This window comes from Ahaetulla prasina, chromosome 5 (assembly GCF_028640845.1).
Source record: "Ahaetulla prasina isolate Xishuangbanna chromosome 5, ASM2864084v1, whole genome shotgun sequence".
Taxonomy (NCBI): domain Eukaryota; kingdom Metazoa; phylum Chordata; class Lepidosauria; order Squamata; family Colubridae; genus Ahaetulla; species Ahaetulla prasina.
In genome coordinates, this window is record NC_080543.1 from 128,935,641 (window position 1) to 128,955,913 (window position 20,273).

The 20,273-nt window shown below is 39.9% G+C and overlaps 1 pseudogene; it reads left to right on the top strand.

Annotated features, from left to right (window-relative positions):
* Positions 1–20,273, top strand: part of LOC131199981 (uncharacterized) — a 238,225-nt pseudogene that overhangs the window by 92,634 nt on the left and 125,318 nt on the right.

The following is a 20,273-nucleotide window of genomic DNA, read 5'->3' on the forward strand; positions in this document are numbered from 1 at the left end:
GCTGATTCTATATTGATTTATGATGACGTTAATTTGTCATTTAACTCCTGGAACTGACTGTTCATAATCTCTGACATTCAAAAGATTCTTTTGTTTTCCATTAAAAAACAATATTATCAAATATGAAAATGGGTGACTGAATCTGTCTTTGAGAGACAAAGAGAGATAACTCTATTTTCCAAAGCACTTGAGAGCAGGACCAGAAGCAATGGGTGGAAACTAATCAAGGAGAGAAGCAACTTGGAACTAAGGAGGAATTGCCTGACAGTGAGAACAATTAATCAGTGGAACGACTTGCCTCCAGAAGTTGTGAATGCTCCAACACTGGAAGTTTTTAAGAAGATGTTGGATAACCATTTGTCTGAAATGGTGTACCGGTTTCCTGCCTAAGCAGGGGGTTGGATTAGAAGACCTCCAAGGTCCCTTCTAACTCTGTTATTCTATTCTATTCTATTCTATTCTATTCTATTCTATTCTATTCTATTCTATTCTCAGAAGATATAGAAATATGTATTTCCCAATATTTGTATGGGAGGAAAATATTTTTCTTCTCTTTTCATTTTGCTCCCTAAATTAGCATGGATCAGAAATTATAGCACATCAACTAATAAAGGAAATCCTAATTCTATGAAAATAAAGGTGCCCAATACATAATACACTTAAAGTTATATTATCAAAATTAATATCAAAATCTAAGGAAGATGATATCTTTTATTTGTTTTTCTTCTAATACTTTCTTGTCCACTGTGGTTTTCAGCATCAAGATGAAATCAAATGGAGAAATAAAGAGAATAAAAAGTGCCAATTTCACTTTCACATTTGAGTAAAAAAAAAAAAAGCTCACCTGTTTTTATTTTCCCTCAGCATCAACCTGAAGAGAAGAGAACAACAGAGTTGGAAGGGAACTTGGAGGTCTTCTAGTCCAACCCCCTGCTTAGCCAGAAAACCGTATACCATTTCAGACAAATGGGTATCTAATCTCTTGTTAAAAACTTCCAGTGTTAGAGCATTTACAACTTCTGGAGGCAAGTTGTTCCACTGGTTAATTGTTCTCTGTCAGGAAATTCCTCCTTAGTTCCAAGTTGCTTCTCTCCTTGATTAGTTTCCACCCATTGCTTTTTGTTCTACCCTCAGGTGCTTTGAAGAATAGCTTGACTCCCTCTTCTTTGTGGCAACCCCTGAGATATTGGAAGACTGCTATCATGTCTCCCCTATTCCTTCTTTTCATTAAACTAAACATACCGAATTCCTGCAACCGTTCTTCATAAACTGAACCCTTCTTCATGAACCCTTCTTCATGAACCATTCTTCATGACCTGAACTGAGAGGGGTGGCATGTAAGTTTAATAAATAAATTTTAAAAATGAACTGAATGCAGTTGTTACCTCGTTCTGGCCTTACAGTCTATCTTGACTTAGATCAGGTTATTCATTGATTTATTTGTATCCCACCTTTTATAAACAAGACAGTCAACATATTCAACACATACTTCTCCTCCTTTTGTTGTTCTTCTCACAACAAAAACCCTGTGAGAGATTAACTAACTGAGAGAAATTAACTAGCCCAACAATCACCCAACCAAGCAGGACAAAAACTCATGGTCTCCTACTTTCTAGTCTGATGCCTTAATCACTATACCAATCTAACTCTCTCTATATATAACGAAATAGCCTCTTTCTATACTCATATTGTTATCCAAGGTCTGTCTTTTTCCTCATTCTCAACAATCAGTTGAAGAGCAAAGCTTTCATAATTTATCGATTTTGATAGTTTGAACCAATAGATGCCATTTACTCTCAAGGACATCCATTTCAAATTGAGCTGATCCAAATTGACCCAATATCTACATCCAGATTTATTATAAATGTGAAATTAATCCATGTTTTAAAGCATTTGATTCACATCCCACTTTTTGAATTAGTTTGATAATTATTATCATTCTAAATACTATCTCATTTATTTTGGGATCCTTTCCCCATCTAACTCCCCCTAAATTCTATGTGGATGTCTTTTGGATCTGAGGCAAAATGTTTTTTCCTCAACTTTTAATTCATTTTTTTTTTTAAAAAGTATAATTTCTGCTCTTTTAGCATATTTGCTAGCTTAGTGATTACATAGATTTATCCATTTTACGTTCAATTTATGGTTTTAATTTCAGAGATCAATTTTATTTTGATTTCATGAAAAGTTAATAATAACAAATTATTATGATATAATATATAATATTATATATATATATATATATATTTGTTTTCTGAGGTTTTCACGGGTGTTTGTATATAGGTCTTTGGTTGTTCGGGTTTTCTCCCGTGTAAAATTGGAAGTGTCTTGGCGACGTTGATGAAGTCTCATTCGTCATCTTCAGGCTTCAGCCGTGCTTCTGGGAGCAATGTGTGATCGCAGCTGTTTCTTCCTTTTAACTGCTAGTGGGGTTTGAACTGATTGGGTGGGAGCTTGGCTGTGCTCTGATTGGATGGGGTTTTCTGTGCTCTGATTGGCTGGGGTGTGTCCTGTGTTGGTGGGGGCTTGGTTGTGCTCAGTCTAGTCTGTGCTGCAGGGGGATTTGAGCTGGTGAGCTGCATAGCTGTTGTTTGGCTTTGTGGTCGTGCTACATCTTCATAGTGGGTGTCAGTCTGCTGCATGAATGGATTGGAGGGGTTTGAAATGGCTAATGTTGCAGCTGCGGTCTGGCTTCTGGTCCTTGGTCGTGCTTCATGATCAGTGTGGGTTTGGGTCTGCTTTCTGGGTGGATGTGCGGTGGTGACATCCTGTGTGGACCTTGTGAGTGTGGGTCTGGTGTCATTCCTCGTGTTAGGGACTCGTTTGTCAATAAGGCGGGTTTCCAAATGGCTGGTAGGCGGAGGTGTCATCTCGTTTGTTCATGCTGTGTGGGCGTTTTTCTATCTCAATGGCTTCTCTGATTATTCTGTTGTTAAAGTGTTCAGTTTTGGCGATAGTTCTGGTCTTTTTAAAGTCAATATCATGTCCTGTGACTTTAAAGTGTTGGACCAGGGAAGAAGTTGGTTCCTCTTTTTTGAATGAGTTCTTGTGTTCTTCAATGCGTGCACTTATTCTTCTGTTGGTTTGTCCAATGTATGTGGTGGGGCAGGCGGTGCATGGGATTTCATATACTCCTTGATTTTCTAACTCAATTTTGTCTTTGGGGTTTCTTAGGATGGTGGATATTTTTCTGTTTGTGCAGAATGCTGTCTTGATGTTGTGTTTTGATGTTGTGTCTTGATGTTGTGTTGTGTTATACATATATATATATATATTTGTTTTCTGAGGTTTTCACGGGTGTTTGTATATAGGTCTTTGGTTGTTCGGGTTTTCTCCCGTGTAAAATTGGAAGTGTCTTGGCGACGTTTCGACGAAGTCTCATTCGTCATCTTCAGGCTTCAGCTTCGTGCTTCTGGGAGCAATGCTCCCAGCATTGCTCCCAGCATTGCTCCCAGAAGCACGGCTGAAGCCTGAAGATGACCAATGAGACTTCGCTGAAACGTCGCTAAGACACTTCCAATTTTACACGGAGAAAACCCAAATAACTAAAGACATATATATATATATATATATATATATATATATATATATATATATATATATATATATGTAGGTCTTTGGTTATTCGGGTTTTTCTGTGCTCTGATTGGATGGGGTTTTCTGTGCTCTGATTGGCTGGGGTGTGTCCTGTGTTGGTGGGGGCTTGGTTGTGCTCAGTCTAGTCTGTGCTGCAGGGGGATTTGAGCTGGTGAGCTGCATAGCTGTTGTTTGGCTTTGTGGTCGTGCTACATCTTCATAGTGGGTGTCAGTCTGCTGCATGAATGGATTGGAGGGGTTTGAAATGGCTAATGTTGCAGCTGCGGTCTGGCTTCTGGTCCTTGGTCGTGCTTCATGATCAGTGTGGGTTTGGGTCTGCTTTCTGGGTGGATGTGCGGTGGTGACATCCTGTGTGGACCTTGTGAGTGTGGGTCTGGTGTCATTCCTCGTGTTAGGGACTCGTTTGTCAATAAGGGCGGGTTTCCAAATGGCTGGTAGGCGGAGGTGTCATCTCGTTTGTTCATGCTGTGTGGGCGTTTTTCTATCTCAATGGCTTCTCTGATTATTCTGTTGTTAAAGTGTTCAGTTTTGGCGATAGTTCTGGTCTTTTTAAAGTCAATATCATGTCCTGTGACTTTAAAGTGTTGGACCAGGGAAGAAGTTGGTTCCTCTTTTTTGAATGAGTTCTTGTGTTCTTCAATGCGTGCACTTATTCTTCTGTTGGTTTGTCCAATGTATGTGGTGGGGCAGGCGGTGCATGGGATTTCATATACTCCTTGATTTTCTAACTCAATTTTGTCTTTGGGGTTTCTTAGGATGGTGGATATTTTTCTGTTTGTGCAGAATGCTGTCTTGATGTTGTGTTTTGATGTTGTGTTGTGTTATACATATATATATATATATATATATATATATATATATATATATATATATATATATATATATATATATATATATATATATATATATATATATAATTACAAGCTAATAATGGAAAAGTTTGGGTTTATCGTAGGAAATAAACATAATAATGTGACTCCCAACTGATGAAAAAAATGCTATTTGTTATGAGAATTAAAAAGATTGGCACTTTGGGGTAGGTATCTTCTAATAAACTACCCTAAAAAAAAAGAGGACTTAATGTTCATAACATAGAAAATAACATCAAATCAACCTTAGTTGTTTAACATAAACAGGTAAAGGGCATTATGCTGCTTATGAAATTAGATCCCCTTAATGGATTCAAGGAGCATAGTGCAAAAAATCATTTTATAATTTATTGGTGGGTTGAATATGGTGCTTTCATCGGTAAATAAAGAAGATGCCCATTGCTCTGTGTAAATTTGTAATGAGCCATTAAAAAAAGGTCAGAAAACCAAGTTTGTTAAAGCTTGTGCAGACCTTGAACATAATCAGAAAAGAAGAAAGAGAGGGCATAAATGTTCATAAAAATGTTATATGTAATTGGAATATAGAGTGTAATTTAAAAACACTTACTATTACAGTAACATAATGTATCTCTTGGGGAATACAGTGACCAGTGACTTTTCTGCTTACCCAAGATACTGCAGATGCTAATCATTAGTAAATTCCTCCTCCTCCTCCTCCTCCTCCTCCTCCTCCTCCTCCTCCTCCTCCTCCTCCTCCTCCTCCTCCTCCTCCCTTCCATCACCTGTCTTATAACCAAACATTCACTAAATAATTTATTGAATAGTAATAGTCAATTCTTAGTAATATTTCTTAGCAAGGAAAATTTAAATGCTTTGTTTCTGATTGTTACCTTTGACTATCTCCCTTTCTTCTCTTTTTAGCATTTATTTAAGCTATAGTTCATCTCTCCATTATTATTATGGTCTAATCAGTGGTGGAATCCAATTTTTTTAACCACCGGTTCTGTGGGTGTGGCTTGGTTGCCATGATGTGGCTTGGTGGGCATGGCTTGGTGAGTATGGCAGGGGAAGGATACTTCATTCCCATCCCACTTCAGTGGAAGGATACTGCAAAATCTCCATTCCCACACCACTCTGGGGCTAGCCAGAGGTGGTCTTTGCCGGTTCTCCAAACTACTCAAAATTTCCGCTATCAGAACCTGCTGGATTTCACCCCTGGGTCTAATAATTATTAGAGGGCAGGTTTGTTGTAGTGTTTAAGGCATCAGGCTAGAGACCAGGAGACTGTGAGTTCTACTTCCGTCTTGGACACAAGCTATATTACCTTCGGCCATTAACTTTTTCTTAGCATGGGAAGGAAGCAATGGCAAACCATTTCTGAAAAACCAGAAAACTTCAGGAACTTAGCCCTATTATTCTCCACAAACTTCTGTGAAATAGCCCACATGAACCTATTTAATATTTACATAAACATGGGCACTAACCTCGCAATCAATACAAAAGCTATGAGTGGTACAAAAAGGCATGGGAAGATACATATAACTCCAGGTAGTTCAGAATGCAGCTGCTCGGGTGATAGAGGGAGCCCCTCGTGGCTCCCATGTAACACCTCTCCTGTGCAGACTGCACTGGCTGCCTGTGGTTTTCCGGGTGCGCTTCAAGGTTTTGGTAATGATCTTCAAAGCGCTCCATGGCATAGGGCCGGGTTACTTACGGGACCGTCTGCTGCCACCGAATGCCTCCCACCGACCCGTGCGCTCTCACAGAGAGGGACTCCTCAGGGTGCCATCGGCCAGGCAGTGCCGACTGGCGACGCCCAGAGGAAGGGCCTTTTCTGTGGGGGCTCCCACCCTCTGGAACGAGCTTCCCCCAGGACTTCGTCAACTTCCTGACCTTCGGACCTTCCGCCGCGAGCTTAAGACACGTCTATTCATTTGCGCAGGACTGGACTAGGGTTTTAAATTTTTAAATGACTAAATTTTAGCTTTGGTTTTAAATTGGGTTTTATTATTTATATCTTATTTTAAATATTTGGCCTTTATAATAAGTTTTTTAGATGAATGTTTTATTTTGTATATTTGTGTGTTTTTATATGGCTGTACACCGCCCTGAGTCCTTAGGGAGATAGGGCGGTATAGAAATACGAATAAATAAATAAATAAATAAAATAAATACATGCTTGGCATTACAAGACGAGATCGAGAGATCTGCACATGGGTTAGAAAACAAACGAAAGTATGCAGTGTAATCAAGAGAGTAAAAGAATCGAACTGGAAATAGGCTGGTCATATGGAAAGAAGAACTGATGGTAAGTGCATCAAGGCAGTCATGGAATGGATCCCACCTGATCAAAAGCAGCCACAAAAGAGATCTAAAACAAGATGGATTGATGACATCAGCATGTATTGTGGCAAAAAAAAAAAAAGAGCTCAGGACTGTATTGGTTAGAAAGATATAGAAGATCATGCTGTATTGCAGGGGTCCCCAACCTTTCGGACCTCAGGGACCGCTAAATTCATAATTTTACATCCCATGGACCACTAATATGATCTGCTTAATGACCGGCTGGGTGGGTTTGGTTAGGTGGTCATGTGACTGGGTAGGCATGACCAACTTGATGTCACTCATGTCGAAGGGTGCCTCCCCAGCCTCTACTCACCCCTCCACTCCTACCCACTCTTCCCCTGCCTGCCTGGGCTCCTTAGGGCCCCAAAAGGAAGCAGTTGTTGGAGCTAAGCAGCCACCATAAGAAAGAGTTGCCAAAACACCTGACTCAGTTCAAATTGGATCTGACCGAGAAGAAGGCTCAGCAGAAGCACTTCACAAAGGACTAGGAGCATAAGTTTTCCAAACAGAGGGAAGACTTGCAGGAGTGCAAGGCCAAGTACTGGCACCTGGAGGCTCAGCGGGCTGAGATAGTCAGCCAGTTCCAGGCCATGATGCATTCCCACTGGAACAAGGCCCTCCGGCTCTTCATCACCAGTAGCACCTCCCTCCAGTCTTCACCCAAAGCCCCACACCAGGAGGTCAAAGCAGACCCCAACCCACACAAAAAGACCCCAAAGGGGGAGACTCTGTGCAGCAACACAAGTGTTCATTGCACATATCTAGTCCAGGGGCCATAGTTTGAGGACCTCTGATTTAGTGCAATATAAAAAATGTAAATAATTTTTCTGGGGACCACCAAAACTTTCTCGTGGACCACCAGCAGTCCACGGACCACCAGTTGGTGACCAATGCTGTAGTGGATAGACAATGGCTCAAATCATGTTTGTATTTGTAGTATTTGTATTTGTATTTATTTGCTTCCAAGATTGGAATAAATGTGTTCATTGGATTTTGCGTTAAATTGTGAGGGAAATGCGTCCCTTCCATAAAGGAAATACTAAAATTTGTATACACCGTTACTGTAGAAAGGAAAAGAAGGAATATTACTATACCAACTTACAGGGTGGCATATAAGTGAGGCAGATTACCACTGTCAATTAAACTTAATTAAATTCAAGTCTGTCATTAAAATCACATCAAGTAGAAATCACCTTCATTAGTACTTAGCTTTATATAAACACCATATTCTATAAAGCTTTATATAAACACTATTTTCGAATGTTACGAGCTTGCAAATCCGCAGCTTCATGAATAAACAAAATTGCTGGCACCCGATTTTATAAAAGTTAGGTTAACAATGATACAAATACCACCAGTTAGTAACCATTGTCCTGCCAAAAACCAAAGACAATTGTATCCCACTTGAATGCAAAAAAAGCCACAAACTGATAATTTTTTACTTAATATACAGTAGTGACCAAAATTGTGGAAACCTTTTGGAAAAAGTGTATTTGTGAGATTTGATGGCTAGTAATACCACTTTTTTGGGGGGAGTTTCAAGATAATCATATTCCATTGCTGGCATGATCTGGGAATAGTCCAGACCTTAACCCAATTGAAAATCTATGGAGCCAACTAAAGAAACTTATTAGTCAGAAGCGACCCAGAAATAAAACCCAGTTAATAGAAGCCATCCTTCAATCTTGGTTTCACATGAGAACAGCTGCAGAACCAAAAGACTTGGTTCACTCCATGGGAAGATATTGACAAGAGAAAGATGAGAGACATGAGACCAAACAATGCAGAAGCGCTGAAGGCCGCTATTGAAGCATCCTGGTCTTCCATAACACCTCAGCAGTGCCACAGGCTGATAACATCCATGCCACACCGCACTGAGACAGTAAGTAATGCAAAAGGAGCCCAAACCTAGTACCAAGTACATATGCATGCTTATACTTTTCAAAGGTCTAATATTGTTCTATGTACAATCCTTGTTTTATTGATTTCATGTAATATTCTAATTTTCTGAGATTGTGAATTTGGGGTTATCATGAGCTGTAAGCCATAATCATCAAAATTATGACAAATCAAGGCTTGAACTATCTCGCTTTGCATGTAATGAGTCTATCTCATATATTAGTTTCACCTTTTAAGTTGCATTACTGAAATAAATGAACTTTTGCACGGTATTCTAATTTTTCGAGTTTCATCTGTACAACAGGTTCAATGTCTATGAAGATTCTCAATCATCCAGGTCATGGTTGTCTCAAAGGTGCTTTGTTTTGCTTCTCATCCAAGACATTTCTTCAGCTCTGATGAAGCTTCTTGGATGAGAAGCAAAATATCTTCAAAGAAAAACCAGAAAGTCCAGGGGCCTTTGGGACAACAGGTCCAATATTCAAATATCCCTAAACAGCTTTCCAAGTTATGGAAAACCAGAATATATATCTAGAAGATGCCATACAGAAGGAACAGAAATCACATTGTCTATTCAAGCCTTTTACAGTTGGTCCTTGACTTATGACCATAGCTTTCTGTTGCTAAGGGACATCGTTGAATTTTGCTCCATTTTATGACCATTCTTGTCATGGCTGTTAAGTCAGTCATTATAGTTGTTAAGTGATTCACCTAGTTATTAAGTGAATCTGGTTTCCCCATTGACTTGGCTTGTCAGAAGGTCACAAAAGGGGATCATGTGACCCCGGGACACTGCAATCGTCATAAATATGAGTCAATTGCCAAGCATCTAAGTTTTGATCACGTGACCATGGGGATGCTGCAACAGTTGTACATGTAAAAAAAAAAACACGGTCATAAGTCACTTTTTTTGCTGTTGTAACTTCGGACAATCCCTAAAACAAACAGTTATAAGTCGAGGACCACCTATAGAGCTCAGGAGCATCATATACCCAATCAGCAATTAACTATTTCTAAATCCAGTCAGCTCAATCTCTCTTTTCCTACTGATCGAATCTTGTACAAATCCTTTATGGATGGATCTCTAATCTTTAAATATTGGAGAAATATAGTTCAGGTACCAGAAAGCGGCTCAAATATTGTACACAAAGTTTAAACTCTATGGTGGCTTAGTACATTGGATTAAAATCAGTTTTCTACCGCATGGAATCAGTCTTATTTTTTTTTCCTGATAAATTTATTAGCTGGTGGAACACCTCCATTCTGCACAAGTTGGATTGTTCTGGTTATAATAGACTTAAGTCCCAATGGTGCCCAAACCAAGCTGTACAACGTATGTTCAGGTACTGTAGTATAGTCCATTATTCCCTAAATCACACTGCAAGAGAAGTCTACTTTCTAAATGCCATGCATGTAAGCCAGATAATGTTTAATAGCACTTCGTCTATAAATTTTATATGACCATTGAATTACTATCATTTTAATATTAAATATTACTTTAATACTGATGGGTGCTTTTGAAATATTCATGCACTGATATTTGGGCCTGTACCAAACTCTCAGAATTATTGCAACCATCAATTACGACGCAAGTATCATCATCAACAAATAGTATTTTTAATGGATAGTTACAATTAGCTGCTCTCGATCAGCTGAGCACAGTTTGGTTCTCGCTGGCTCGGAGTTGTGTAGCCTGAGCTCCAAAGTATTTTTTTTTTTTGGCTAAGAGTTTCTCAGGATTTTTTTTTGTCTCCTTGATGGATAGGCAAGGGAGAATGGAATAGCTAAAACAAATAACTTTTAACCCCGTTTTAAGCGTTACCAGGAAAAATACGATTCCTTGAGTGAAATAGCAGAGTTTACAACAATGGCAAATGAAAACGTTGAAGTGCCAGAAGAAACTATGGGATGTTGATCTGTATTGCCACAATCCATCAACAGCAGCTACTCAAGACAATCAAGATTTGCCTCAGTGGACAAAACGTCAGAACAATCTCATGAAAAAAGAAATTAATGAGACACAGCTCACAACTTGTTTGCAAGTGACATGCCTCTTTCCTTCACAGAAACACAATACCGGATTGAACAGCCTTAACAGAATAACAGAATTGGAAGGGACCTTGGAGATTATCTAGTCCAACCCTCTGCTTGACCCTCAGGTGACCTAACACTATTTCAGACAAATAGCTGCCCAGTCTCTCCTTGAAAGCCTCCAGTGATGGGGCACCCATAACTTTTATAAAGATGATGTTGAGACTCTAGAAAGAGTGCAGAGAAGAGCAACCAAGAGGATTAGGGGACTGGAGGCTAAAACATATGAACGAAGTTGCGAGAGCTGACAAACAGGTTATTTAATCAGCCTTGATTCGCTAACCTGTTTGTCAGCTCTTGTAACTATGATTGGCATCCTACCTTGGTCGCCAGTGTTGAGTTGTGGGTTCAGGTGGCGGCTATGTGTAGGGAGAACTCCGGATAGCAGGTAAATTACTTTATTAAACCTTTAACATAGCTAACAGCAGTTACAATACGAACGAACAAAAAACTCTCTCCCTCTCCGTTTGACAGCTCTTTTATACAGGCTGTCAAACGGCTTAGCCAATCAACAACAGAGAAGTACTATCCTCGTTCTCCACTAGGGGAACAGACCCCAGGGGTGGTGGGAAGAACTTAGAACACTACAGTTGGCAGTTCAGCGGTTTGAATCCCGAGTGCCGTGTAATGGGGTGAGCTCCCGTTACTTGTCCCAGCTTCTGCCAACCTAGCAGTTCGAAAGCAGGTAAAAAAATGCAAGTAGAAAAATAGGGACCACCTTTGGTGGGAAGGTAACAGCATTCCGTACGCCTTTGGTGTTTAGTCATGCCGACCACATGACCATGGAGACATCTTTGGACAGTGCTTGGCTCTTTGGCTTTGAAACGGAGATGAGCACCACCCCCTAGAGTCGGGAACGACTAGCACATACATGTAAGGGGAACCTTTACCTTTATCTTTTATTATTTATTATTTATTTATTTTTATTTATTTTATTAAATTTTTATACCGCCCTTCTCCCGAAGGACTCAGGGCGGTGTACAGCCAAAATAAAAACAAAATATATACCATTTAAAACAACCTTTACAAGGTAAACCGCTCCAAACTCAGTTGCAGAAAATACGGCTTCAGCAACTGAGTGGTTAACAGCACAAATGCTCTACCTGACTCTGTTGTTACATCCTCAAATCTCCATATTTAACCTTAAACTGCCTACTGTGGCCCCCACCCCATCCCTAAGAGGTCCGTAAAAAGGGCATGTATAAGCGCATCAGCGTGCCTATTATCCCTGTCCTACTGTTCCCATTTATTTGTACTCAGTCCTTGTTCATGTCCAGGTTTATACTTATACCAGCTAACCAGAACAGGCTCAACAAATTAAATAAATAAAATAAAATAAATAAAGAGCACAAAATTGCTTTCGTGGGTCCAGAGAAGAAATCTAGCATTGGCTGCTTTCTACCTTTCAAGGGGAAAATACGTACAGAATACAATAGCCACGTAAAATATTTAGTGAGATCTGACAGGTGTGGGGAGATGTTACGGGTTTTTTTTGAAAAGATATATTATGGCTTTACTGCTTTGTATTAATTGGGCATTGTAACAAGCATCCCAGCAAAAGTTACAGGTTTTGGCTAATTCAATTGAGTCTGGAAGGATGAGTGGAAAATTATAATAAGTGGGAGAAGTCTTGCTGCCAATATTGTAATGGGTATCAAAAACTGTAAATGATTTCTTGTTGAAGATGAACATAAAAAAAAAATGGGAAAGCTTGCCCAGTCAGACAGAGAAAAGCAGGGCTGAAAAAGTGTTAAAAGGAAAGGAATAGAAAGCTTTTCCTAGGAATCATCAAGACAGCTTGTTCACACCACATAATTTTGTTGTTGTTGTTGTTGTTGTTGTTGTTTAATGACCCTGTAATCCAGGGGTGAAATCCAGCAGGTTCTGACAGGTTCTGGAGAACCGGTAATGGAAATTTTGAGTAGTTTGGAGAACCAGCAAATGCCACCTCTGGCTGGCCCCAGAGTAGACTGGGAATGGAGATTTTGCAGTATCCTTCTCCCAGGAGTAGGGAGGGAATGGAGATTTTGCAGTATCCTTCCCCCCGGAGTGGGGAGGGAACAGGGATTTTGCAGTAACCTTCCCCTGGAGTGAGATGGGAATGGAGATTTTGCAGTATCCTTCGCCCAGGACTGGGGAGGGAATGGGGATTTTTCAATATTCTTCCCCTGCCATGGCCACCAAGCAATGGCACCAAGTCACGCCCACAGAACTGGTAGTAAAAAAAATTGGATTTCACCAAATTTGGATTTAAATGCAACCATTTAACAAAAAAGAAAAAATATAAAGCCATCCTGAAAAAAAGTTGTAAAATCGATAGCTGAGTTAATCACATCTAACAATAACATTCGATACAGCCACTGTATCAGCTCTGCCACATTTTCTAGTCTACACGCCTGTTGGCAAGCCAAGTTTTTAGGGTCTTTTGAAAGGCCTGTAAAATCAGGGCCCATTTAATCCAGAGGGCAGGTGCCATCCCAGAAAAGGCCCTGTCAGACAACACCTCTCTGTCTGTCTGTCTATTTATCGTCTTCTTTTATTGACCCCATAATCCCTTGTGGGGTGGAGTCTAGGAAACTGAATGGAGCCAGATGCCCTTCCTGTCACCAATGCAGAGTTTTGCAGCAGATATATTCTCACTGTGCCCAGAGAGAGAACTCACAGCCTCTACCTAGGATTGAACTCCCAGCCTCCTGATTGTGAGGCGAGAGCTCCACCTCTAGGCCATTGCACCAGTCTCAGAGATGCTGTAATAATGAGTCAAATTTTCCAGGCTTAAAAAAGGCAATACTAAGAAGAGATAATCCAGCATACTGGATTCTTCCATACCCTTAGTTTGGTCCTCTTGGTAACAATTTCGATAGGAACATATATAAAATATAGTAATCCCTTAATACAAGTATGTTGTATTAGATTAGATTTGGTGGTCTTATATATTCAGCATGCACATGGTTTCCCTCCCTCACTTTTCCTCTCTTTCTTGATCCTATAGTGCAGAACAGATCACCCTGTGCTGTTAAGGAACAGAAGAAATTAAAATTGCATTTCATAAGAGCATGATTATATTCCTATTCCTTAGCGATCACCATTTAAAAGCAAGCCTGAGCTGCTGAGCTTACTTCGTAGCTATCATGATTAACAACCTAAGCCTTCTCCTCCATGAATTTATTTCATTTCTTTTTTTAAAAAAATGGGTGACCGTTTCTAAAATTATGTAGAAACATATTCCCTTGTTTAATTAAGCACTGTTTGACAGAGGGGGAAAAAAAATCAGATTCAGACAGCCTGGGTCCCTTGAATTATGAAAGAAGTAAGGAAGAAGAAAATGTATTCTATTCCCTAAATAAATACTTAATTTTATACAGGCAATCAAGCAACATTTTATTCAAGCTGGCAAGAGAATAGTTACAGCTATGCCCTTTTGCTGTCTTGAAGACTTGTGTTCTGCAGAGCTCAGTAATCATAGAATCGTTTCAGTGTAAAAACTTGTGTTCGTTTTTCATTTGGGTTTGGTAGCTTACTGGGGCTTCACAAGTACAGAATTATTAGAGAATTCAGCCTCTCTTGGAAGACCCAATGGAGGAGGGGTGAGGGGGAGGAGGAAGAGGAGGAGGAGGAGGAGGTTAGGAGGAGGAAGAGGAAGAAGGAGAAGAAAGGAGGGAAAGAGGAGAAAAGAGGAGGAAGGAGAAGGAGAAGAAGAGGAAGGAGGAGGAGAGGAAGGGGAAGGGGAAGGGGAAGGGGAAGAGGAGGAAGAGGCAGATGGAGAGGAAAGGAGGGAAGGAGAAGAAAGGAGGAGAAAAGAGAAAGAAGAAGAAGAAGAAGAAGAAGAAGAAGAAGAAGAAGAAGAAGAAGAAGAAGAAGAAGAAGAAGAAGAAGAAGAAGAAGAAGAAGAAGTTGTTCAAATCATTTATCTACTCTTCCATGAAAATCTGCAAAACAGAATATCAATAGAGGGTTAGCATTAGGGTTAAATTCCTATCATATATCAGATCTTTTTTATTCTGGAATAAAATTGCAAAATACAATAAAGCCATTTCTGTTATCTTTTATTCAGAATGATAAATAATGTTACATTATATATGCATTGGTTCCCCACCTTTCCTACTCCAATGTCTACTGCTAGATAGAACTTTGTCTTTTTTAGATAAATGTAATTAAATGAGGTTGAATAGAGGTTGCATTATAAATGCTTACAAAATCTCCGTAATAAAATTATTTATTTATTAATTTGATTAATCGATTGATTTTTATACCATTCTTTTTAGGCATCTGCTCAATGAAAACAACCATTTTGTCTCTCCCTTGATTTGTTATACATGGTTGCAATGAGACCACATTGTTTATTTAGTTCCTTGTTTAATATTCAGCAAGTCCTACCATTTCATCTTCTACATCAAGGAATACTCCTCAGATTAATTGAAGAATTACAGTAAAATCAGCTTGCTGCATTTTTCAGTTCCTTCAGATAATTTTCAAACATTACTGGATGTGCACCTATAGAAACAAAACAATTAAAAAACTGATCTTAAGGTTGATTTCTTATGACTGTTGAGTTACATTGAGATTGATTTCATGCAGTTATTCAGCAGATTGGTAAAACAGAACAAAAAACATCTTATTATGACTATATATATATAAATCCATGTCTGGTTCCCCTGTTCTCTTCACTTCTCACATAGACGACAAACTCAAATCTTGGTGCAATTGTTCACTTTTATGTGACTCAATTAACTCACAGTACATAGTTAGGACTAAACGTCTGTAGAGGTTCTTAGTCATCCAGGTAAGGCCTCTGGTGGCTCAACAGACTAAGACAGTCTGTTATTAACACAGCTGCTTGCAATTACTGCAAGTTCAAATCCCACCAGGCCCAAGGTTGACTCAGCCTTCCATCCTTTATAAGGTAGGTAAAATGAGGACCCAGATTGTTGGGGGGGGCAATAAGTTGACTTTGTATATAATATACAAATAGAATGAAGACTATTGCTAACATAGTGTAAGCCGCCCTGAGTCTTTGGAGAAGGGCGGGATATAAATGCAAATAAAAAAAAAATGGTTGTCCCAAAGGTGCTTTTTCAGGAGGCAACTGACTTTCTTGTTTTTTTTTTCTTTTGAAGACATTTTGCTTTTAACTATACAATTTGGGATGAACACCTTTGGAATGGGGTGGGAGTAGGAACGGATTTCCAAAGAAAAAAAAATTGCAGAGTACAGGAACCATTTGCACCACTCAGGTGAGCTTGAGGACACAGATAAACCTCTAAGTGCTTCAATGACCCTCTAAAAGGATGCAGATGACCAGCTGTCTGCAAGGAATATTAATCCTTCCATTCCCCACCATCCTGTCAGAGCTGAAGAAGCTTCTTGGATGAGAAGTGAAACATCTTCAAAGAAAAAAACAAGGAAGTCCAGTTGCGTCCTGAAAAAGCACCATTGGGACAATAGTTATGACTCTTAAAAAGGGGACTTAGGTTAAGTTCATTCCTCACTATGCTTTAAAGCTCCTTGTTTGATCTACTCAACTAATGTCCAGTTCATTTAGCTTAAATGGAGGCTAGGATGAACAAATATGGGATGGAAAGTTTTACACTACATACTGCCTTGAGTTCCATGGAATAAAAGTGTTGCTATTAGTTGCCAAGTTATCACGACCCCATGGACAATATTCCTCCAGGGCTTCCTGTCCTCTACCATCCTCTGGAGTCCATTTAAGCTCACGCCAACTGCTTCAGTGACTCCATCCAGCCACATCGTTCTCTGTCGTCCCCTTCTTCTTTTGCCCTCAATCGTTCCCAGCATTTGTCTTTTCTCCAGGGAGTCCTTCCTTCTCATTAGGTGGCCAAAGTATTTCAGTTTCATCTCTAGGACTGACTGGTTTGTTCACCTTGCAGTCCAAGGGACTCACAGGAGTCTTCTCCAGCACCATAGTTCAAAGGCCTCAATTCTTTGGCGCTCAGCCTTCCTTCTGGTCCAACTTTCACAGCCATCCATTGCAACTGGGAAAACCATAGCCTTGACTATACGCACTTTGGTTGGCAGGGCAATGTTTCTGCTTTTTAGTAAGCTATCTAGATTTGCCATAACTTTCCTCCCCAGGAGCAAGCGACTTTTAATTTCTTGGCTATAAAAGTGGAATACTTGGAATAAAAGTAAGTGTGATAATTAAATGTACCATAACTCTCTCTCTCTCATTTTCCATGGATTCTGAAATTTAGTTGGAGTCCAAAATATGTGGGGAAATTCAAATGACAATAACATCTGAGACATCCCTAGAGACAGTTCACCTTTCCCCCATCCCCGAAAACAGTAATGTCAGCTTTTACGTAATGTATCAATTTCTCACATGCATATTTATCAGCCAGTAATTTGCATGTATGAAAAGGCCACGACATATATACCGTAGAGAAAGAAAAGCATGCAACCATAAACACAATTCCATGAAATTACTTGCCAGCCTCAGTTGCAGTTTGCATGTTTCGGTTCTTCTTGCTAAGAAATCACCATGACTACCATTTTGAGAGTCTCTTAGCACAAAGACACACACACAGAGAGAGAGAGAGAGGTGAGAGAGGGGCAACCTTTTGAATCTGAACAATGTGGAAACTTTTTAGAGAGAGCAGGTGACTGGATTAAGATTTTGCAGGTTTTTCCTTACAGTTTTAAAAAGAGATTTTTTTAAAATAAAAAAAAAATATGCTATATTAGGGACTATACCTTAGAAAAACTACATTGCAAAAAAGGCTCTAAGAGTTGTAAATCTAATTTTACGCAGCTTCTTTTCCAAAAACTCTACATTACTAACTGGAGCATACAAAACATTTGCCAGACCAATTCTTGAATACAGCTCATCTGTCTGGAACCCATACCACATCTCTGACATTAATACAATAGAACACGTCCAGAAATATTTTACTAGAGGAGTTCTTCGCTCCTCCGAAAACAACAAAATACCTTATACTACCAGGCTTGAAACCTGGGATTAGAAAATTTACAACTCTGTTGACTTCGTCATGACCTGTGTTTAACACACAAAATCATCTATTGCAATATTCTTCCTGTAAAAGACTACTTCAGCTTCAATCGCAATATTACAAGAACAAAAAATAGATTCAAGCTTAATGTCAACTGCTTCAAACTTGATTGCAGAAAATATGACTTCTGTAACAGAGTTGTTAATGCTTGGAACTCATTACCTGACTCCATAGTCTCTACTCAAAATCCCAAAATCTTCAACCAAAAACTGTCTACTATTGACCTCACCCCATTCCTAAAAGGACTATAAGGGGCGTGCATAAGAGCACAAAAGTGCCTACCGTTCCTGTCCTATTGTTCCCTTCATTATATCAAATTAATATAGTTGATGCATATTTTTTTACATACATACATACATATATACATATATATATATATTCTTCTAGATATGTTGATTTATTTATGACAATGTTTGTGTATACTGTTGTGACAAAATGAAATAAAAAAAATGTGTGAGTGAGTGTGTGTATAGTAGAAAATTATGTTGCCATCAGAGGTGGGTTTCAGCAGGTTCTGACCAGGTTCAGGAGAACCGGTAACAGAAATTTTGAGTAGTTCGGAGAACCAGTAGTAAAAATTCTGTCTGGCCCCGCCCCCATCTATTCTCTGCCTCCCAAGTCCCAGCTGATGGGGAGGAAATGGGGATTTTGTCAATAATTTTGAAGGATCTCTAATTTATTTCTTCACCACTCTGATCCAGAAACCATCAACAGCCTCCACCACAAAACCATGTTCAGAAAAGGCCATACCCAGGGAGATATAGAATTATCTTTCTTTTAGATGTCGTGAATTTAGATGATATAGGCTGAAGTTTTCCCCACCATATGGCGATGCACAGTGCACAGCATGAGCCTTCAAACCGGAGGAGAACATTTAACCTAATGATCCAAAATTTCAGCATTTCCAAAGATGAATCTAATCCATTTTCTGACAGCAAAAGTGTTACGCAAGCCATGACTGTGCCTTGAAGTTTATTAGGTCTCTTTTTAAAAAAATAAAAAAATAAAAATAAAGGAAATGCTTTATTTAACCCTGTCCATCAACTGCACAAATTTAGTCACCTTCCTAAATATGTCAGCCCTCTGAGGTATTTCAGGTCAGAAACTAGAACGTAAGAAATACTAGAACTTGTGTGTGTTGTGTGTGTGTGTGTGTGTGTGTAAAGGTAAAGGTTCCCCTCGCACTTATGTGCTAGTCATTCCCGACTCTAGGGGGAAGTGCTCATCTCCATTTCAAAGCAGAAGAGCCAGCGCTACTTGCATTTTTTATGGTCTTTCAAACTGCTAGATGGCAGAAGCTGGGACAAGTAATGGGAGCTCACCCTGTTACCTGGCACTAGGGATTCGAACTGCTGAACTGCCTACCTTTTGATCAACAAGCTCAGTGTCTTAGCCACAGAGCCACAACATTCCTTTTTATACATATACATATACATATACATATACATATACATATACATATACATATATACATACACATATACGTACTGTTCTGTTTCCCTCCCCCCAAAACTCCCAGCAAAGAGTCAGTCAAAGGCCTTCTTTTCTAATTTATTTACATAGATAAATGTCCTGGCCACGTCTACCCACGGGCCTGCCAAGTTTCTGGAGATAACGAGGAAATTATAGATAAGGCCAGAATTACTCACGAATATATTCTTCCCTCCATTGATACAGTTTGCCCGCACAAATTCATTGCTTTGTCCAGGACAAAAAACCAGGAAGTCTCGCCTCCTATTTATAGTCTCTGCAGATGTCACTGCATGACCATCATTCCTTGCCATTATCCCAATGCTGCTTCTGCTGCGCGCGCCGATCACGTCTGCGCAGTCTTGCATCACTCCAAAACTGTTCTTGGGGCATTGCCAAATCAGAAGAAGGCTCGAGAGAATCAGGCCTTGCCGGCCCCTCCTCCTCCCTTTGAGTGGGTGCCAGGCAGGGAGAGGGCCCAAGAGAAGCTGGGCTTGCCAGGTCTTCTCCCTCACTTTCTGAATCATCCGAGTCCAGGAGTCCGGGTCCAGGAACCTGGGTCACAACACATACACACATACACACATACACACATACACACACACACATGTAAGTCTTGGCGTATTCGGGTCTTTTCCCATGTAAGGTTAAGAGCATCTTGGCGACGTTTTGACAAGGTCTCACTCATCATCTTCAGGCTGGTGCTTACGGCTCCGTGCTTGTGCGAGCAAAGCATGGTCGGAGCTGCCATCTCTCTATAAATACTGGTGGGGAGGTAGGGAGTGTTGGCTTTGTTACTGTAAGCGGGTTGGTTGGCTGTGTGGTTAGATCTTGATTGGTAGGTGGAGTGGGTGTTTGCGGATTAGTTGGCTGTTTCGTAGCCTCCTGTGTGGGTGTGGTTCTAGTTATGTGCCCATTAGTCTTCTGTGTTGTAACGACCTGGGTAATGGATGGTGTGGAAACATCCTGAATTCTGGGAATGTGACCTCCTGAGTCTTGTGCTGTAACA